The sequence below is a fragment of the Elephantulus edwardii genome, unplaced genomic scaffold (genome assembly GCF_000299155.1).
Source record: "Elephantulus edwardii isolate Elephantulus edwardi_28Jun2011 unplaced genomic scaffold, EleEdw1.0 scaffold00296, whole genome shotgun sequence".
Classification (NCBI taxonomy): domain Eukaryota; kingdom Metazoa; phylum Chordata; class Mammalia; order Macroscelidea; family Macroscelididae; genus Elephantulus; species Elephantulus edwardii.
In genome coordinates this window covers 1,885,672-1,891,858 of record NW_006400046.1, presented here as the reverse complement: position 1 = coordinate 1,891,858, position 6,187 = coordinate 1,885,672, and the positions used below count along the sequence as shown (strand labels likewise).

The 6,187-nt window shown below is 49.7% G+C and overlaps 1 protein-coding gene across 1 annotated transcript in view; it reads right to left on the bottom strand.

The window, feature by feature from the left end:
* The window catches only part of CACNA1A (calcium channel, voltage-dependent, P/Q type, alpha 1A subunit), a gene marked incomplete at its 5' end in the record, with an annotated part of 317,117 nt that overhangs the window by 232,107 nt on the left and 78,823 nt on the right, over positions 1-6,187 (bottom strand). The window lies entirely within an intron of this gene.

The following is a 6,187-nucleotide window of genomic DNA, read 5'->3' as shown; positions in this document are numbered from 1 at the left end:
AGCAGGCCGGCAGATGTTCTTTGGGCTCAGGAGGGAAAACAGCAGTGAGGTGGGTGGTCATGGTTTGGAATAACATTTGAGCAAAGACTCAAAGGGAGAAGCCATGAGGACAGCTGAGGGAAAAGCATTTCAGGCAGAGGGAATAGTCACTGTGAGGGTCCTGAGGCAGGACTGTGTCTGAGGAGCAGCAGGAAGGCCTGTGTGGCCGGGGCAGACTGAGTAAGGGAGAGGGTGACAGGTGAGGGCAGAGAAGTGATGAGTGGGGGGAAGTGAGACTGTGCAGCGGGTTTGGTGGGCTGCAAGGAGGACCCGGGCTTTTACCGTGAGGACGGTGGGAGCCACGGAAGGTTTTGGGCAGAGGGTGGATGACATAGTTGCACACAGGTGCCCCCGGGCTGTTGTGAGGGGAGAGATGGCAAAGCCTGGATCTGAGGACCAAGGAGGAGGTATGAAGTCTGGGCCATGCAAGCAATGGTGGCACTGGCCAAGGTGGGGGCTGCGAAGGGGCTGAGAAGAGGTGGATTCTGGGTAGATTCTGAAGGTGGAGTAAAAAGATTTGCTAATGGATCAGGTTTGGGGGATAAGAGAATGCAGTGCCCAAGGTCTGAGGCCCAAGCACCTGTAAGGAGGGGGAGCTGCCTTTTTTGAGATGGAGGGAGAAGGAGAAGCAGATTTGAGAATAACAAGCAAAGTCCTTTTGGGAAAATCTACTGAAAGAGGATGAACTTCAGAAACATGGAAGCCTATTTGTCCCCAGAGTCACTGTCCAGAGCCAGAGATGGCGGGAGCTGGCCTTGGCCTGGGAGGGAGACAGGCTAGATCATTAATCTTGATCTTCATGTCAACTATAAGCAGAAATATCAACATTCCCTGAGAGGCTTCTCACTGAAAGGCTGGAGGTTTGAGTCCACTTAGAAGTGACTTGGAAGAAAGGCCTGGTGATCTACTTCCAAAACATCAGCCCCATGAAAACTCCATGGACTACAGTTCTACTCTGTCACCCACAGGGTCACCAGAAGTCTGCGTCGACTTGACTGTTTTTTTTTTAACAGCCCCGAGGCCAAGTGCTCAGACAGCACCAGGCACATAACATGAGCTCAGTGAGTAGAGAATCATTACTATTAATAAAACAGCTGGACCACATATCCAGCTAAATGCTCCCAGACAGCACTGCACCTGCTGGCTGCCAGTCCCGTGTGTCCTGGAGTGGACACCTAGGACTACGGACGTTGACCCCTGAGGTCTGCAGTGATTGACAGATGGTATCAGCGATATGTGGTCCATTTATTGAGAGCAGGGGTAAAGGCTCCTATCTTGGGAGCCAGACTTCTGGGTTTAAATTTTGGTTCTGCCATTTCCTGTGGCTTAGGTCTCTGGATTTTCTGAGCCTTAATTTTTTCCTCATCTGCAAAATGGGGACAACGATCTTTGAGGACTAGATGAGGTTATAGCTGGAAACGCCCTCAGGGCTGAGCCCACAAGTGTCTTGTGTTCACCACTTTTTATCCAACTTGTGAAACAGGTATCATCATGGCTTAAACTGTGTGTCTCCAAAATATATCTACTCGGCTAGGCCATGATTCCTAGTACTGTTGTGTTTGTCCTCTGTTTTGTGAGATGTGCTGTAAAGCCCCATCTCTCTATGATACTGAAGAGAGAGTAAGGTGAGCTGAATTGTGAATCACAGCCAAATAAGAGGAGCTGACTCAACTCTCACTCTTCACCACCCTAACTCAAGTACCTCAAGTCACTACCCTTACTCGAGTCATCCCTTTTATTTTATAAGAAATACAAGGAGGGAGAAGTGAGCAGAGAAAGGACTTGACTATTCTCAAGAAAGAGGAACCAGGAGCAGAGTGCATTTTCTGGACCTGAGATCCCTGTGCTGAGAACCTCCAAGACCCAGGGGAAGTCTGATGCCAAGACATGTGGAGATTGCCAAGGAATGCTGGGACCACAGAGGCTTAAAGGAGACAAGGCCTTTCCCTACAGCCAGCACCCTGAATTCAGCTCTCCAGAGGTCAGCAGAGCAGTGGGGGGTGGACAGGGCTGGAAAGCTTATGTTCACATTCCAGTTCTCCCCTTTCCCTAGGGACATTCCTCAGCCAACCTGTTCTCTGTTTCCTACTTGTGATAGAGACACCAAGACAGCTTCCACTAAGAGGGACATGCTCGGAAAATTGAATGAGATAATCTAGTTAAGGTTTTTGGAGCAGCCCTGGGCACATGGGATGTCCCCAGTGGCTGTCTGTGTTCCTGCTACTGCCTCAGGCCACAGAGCTGACCACTGAGGAAGCACATCTACTTGGGCCCAGGGACCCGACTCCTCATTGCTGGACTTCGCTGTTAAACCTACAATTTAAGAAAATGTCAACAAGCTTTGCCCATTCCCTTCAAAAGACCTGGATGATGGAAAATTAGGGATTTCTTTCCTAGTTCTCTGCTTTCTTAAAAACAACTCAGCCCTTCAGTCCCAAAATAAAGTTGCAGGAGGTCCCAACTCCTCGACACCTGATGTTTGCAGAGCAAAATGAACCACTCCAGAGGCCTCAAGGCCGTGGCCTTCTACAAGCAGCTCCCCAGCGTTTTCTGCTGAAATGCCTCTGGGTGTGCTTGAACTGCCAACCTTCTGTCCAGTGCTTAGCTAGAATGTTTGGGAACTCCTCTTTAACCCAAAGCCTCTCAGAATGCTCCCTTTGGCTGGTGCATCCCAGAATGGCAGATCAGGAGGGAGACGCGTCCTCATCCAAATCCGTTCCTACTGCAGGTGGGGTATTCTCTGTTGCTGTGTTCCTGCTCAAAACATCAGAACTGGAAACAGGACACATCATTCTCCCTGCGGTGCACCCCTCAGTGGTGCCCACACAAGCCCAACCAGAAGGCATGACCCATCCACCCATCCATCCATCCGTCCATCCATCCATTCATCCATCCATACATCCACTCACTCATTCATTCAACAGACCCTTATTAAGCCTCATCTCAGGTCCTGCACTAACTCTAGAGCACCATTTCCAAAGGGTAACAATGAACCACAGCAGTGAGAGAGGTTCACACACACAGATGCCACTAGATGGGAAAACATGCATGCCCTTGTCTCCCTTACTACTCCTAGCACTCACCATCCTGCAGTAAAATGCAGTAAAGTGCTACCACTTGGCACCACAGGATGAGCTTTCTTTCTCACTGACACACCCAGTTCCCATGCCACCCCAGGTGTTCACTATTTAGCTCTCCTGTCTGTCTGAATTAGGGTAAACCCACCATGGAGGACAGAGCACATTCCAGACCATGTAACGGCATGTGTAAAGGTCCTGGGGTGAGTAAACAGATGTTGCCACCACCGTGGTCTGGCATCCCTCCCTCTGTCTTCTCCCTCTGAAACGGATAATGGACAGAAAGAACCCCAGCTCCGCAGTGAGGCAGCCTAAGTGCAAATCCTTCCTCTAGAGCTTACTGTCTGTGTGACTTTAGATGTGCGGTTTCCCCTCTCTGAGCGTCATTCTCCTCTCAGAGCAACAGAAAGAGCGGAAGTGCATGGAAAGAGCCTGGCACATGGCAGGAACTCAACTAATGTGGGGCTGATCTCTCCTACCGGCTTTAGTTATCTGGAGGTGAAAGAGGAAGGAGAGGTGGAAAAAGGCAGGAACAAAGAGTAAAAGATGGGGAGGGGAGACTGAGGGGTCTCCTCCCAGACCTATGCCGGCTCTGGCCTCCGCCGCCCCCCACGTTGAGGGAATCTGGAGTGAGGTGTCCTTCCAGCTTCGTTCAGGAGTGAGTGACATTTCAAACATGTAGTCACAAGCCCCAGTGGATGGGGGTGGGGTTGTGCGGAGCCAGGCTGCTTGGCAATGACCTACACCAGGTCAGCGAGGCAGGCAAGAAATCCATTCCCTTGCTCTCACTGCGAGGCCCAGAGCTCAAGTGCCAAGTCGAGATCTGATGAAAGCTGACAGCAGTGGAGGCAGCTGCAACCATCCCCACCTTGAATTCCCAGGACCATGCAGTAGGCTTAAGTGCCTCTGCGGACACCTTTCGTTTTCATGTCACCCGCTCATGGGCTGACAGTCACAGAGGGAAAGGATGGGCAGGGTGTGTGCTGGTTAACAGGAGTCAGGGCAGAAGGCCCAGGAGGACAGAGACTGGTACTGCAATGGCCCCAATTATGAACTTCCTGCATCCACACCCTTTGCTCTGCGACTGACTGGTTCCTTCCACTAGGAGGTGGGCTCTGCTGTCTCAGCCCCTGACTCTAGCTTGCTTCAACAACAGACAGTGATGGAAGTGCAAGTGTGCTGTTCCTGGGCCCTTCCTCTCTTTCTTAGAAGCCTGTGCCTGCCGTGCAGTCTAGGCTAGTCTGCTGGACAGTGAGAAGCTTACTAGGAGCTAAGGAAATGTTCGTCATAAGGGGCTGGCTTGTGGGTTGTTTTTATGTTAATACATACAAAGGCACCTACAGAAGAGATGGAGGGGAGATGAATTAAAACAAGAGTTTTAGAAACAAAATCTCTGGACTCTAGGGAGCTTTGGTGGCCTAGGGGTAAGATGCTGCACTGTAATCTCGAAGGCATGCAGTTCGAATCCACCACTTTGAATCCACTGGATAGATACTCTGCAGGAGAAGGATGGGCAATCCCCTCCTGTGTTATTAACCTCCTCAGAAAACCTGCTGGGGAGTCGGTTCTGATTCGATGATACACACCAATCACCAGCCCCATATACAGGCATTCTAATGACTGAGATCTCATGGATAAAGAGTTGTGTTACCAACCCAAAGGCCGGTGGTTCAAATCTAAAACCTGCTTGTTAGGAGAAAGATGGGCAAACTCCTCCTGTGCAATTTCTAGCTTCTGAAAACTCACTAGAGTATCAGCTATGAGTTGGTTCTGATTTGATAGCAGTGGGGTGGAAGGTGGGGGGAACCATATATACAATAAAGTTCCAGAAGAGGACAATGATTAGAAAAGTAAAATGCCCCAATCTCTGGTGCAGCTAGATGATGCATGTAGACATTTGAGGCATGGTTTCTGGAAAGTGTTTGCTTTGTTTGATTAAAAAAACCACCAACCTGACAGAGTTGGTTGGGGCTGTGCTTGTACCTGCTTCTTCCTTTTTCCTGAATGTGGACATGATGGTTGGTGCTCCAGCAGCCATTCTGTAACTATGAGGAAAAGGCCAAGAGGATCACAGAGGTGGCAGCGAATGTCAAGCAGTGCAAACCCAAGACACAGTATAAGATGAGAAAGAGAGGTCCCTATTTGCTGAAGCCGCCGCGAGCTGGAATTTCTGTCCCTTGTCACTGAAAGCACTCTTTGTACGATCTTCAAATTTCCCATTGTGGGGTCACGCACCACTGTGTAGTAGGAACACAGGAGCGGCATCTCTCCTTCCTTTCCAGGCACAGACACACTGGATGCAGAGCCACCCCCTGTGCCGTGCCTGCCCTGTTGATGGAATTCTCACTGCAGAACAGTGAGCCAACTTTGCTAAATTTTCCTCCATATTGTCCCCAACCAAAGATAACAAAAATACACAAATGCGTCCCCATTCCTGGGTCCTGAATTCCACCTGCATGTGTCTCTTTGGCTTCACATTTCTGCACCTTTTGTTCATGCTAGAGTGCTGGTGGCTTCGTGGGTAAGGCTTGCACTACCACTCCAAAGGCAAGTGGTTCAAATCTACCAGCTGCTCCATAGAGAAAGATGGCTAGTCTCCCATGTGATTTACTACTGTTGCCTCTGCAAACTCAATGGACTCAGCTAGGAGTCCGTTCACTCTGGCCTCAGATGCTATCAGCACAGAGATCCCTCTCCTTTTCATCACAGGGATGGCAATGGATTCCAGATTCCTCAAAGCCTAGGTCTTTTACTTTTTCATTAGATTCAGGGGGCAAGTACATTTTCTCCTTCTTGCTGAAGCTCAGAGATAACCTGACTCCCAAAGTGCTTTATCAGGAAACTTAAACAACTTGTCTTATGGTTTGGAGCAGAATTAAGTAAGTGGAACCAATGAGGCAGACCCTCCCCAGGTCCTGCCCACTCACTATACACACTCGTGCCATTGCAGTTACAGGAATGAACTCAACCTCAATACAGGACAAGCCAGAGAGCTAATATCCCCCAGAAGGAGCTTCCACTGAAGGTCATGTTCTACACTGTCCCACAGAACTCCCTAGAAGGGGATAAAC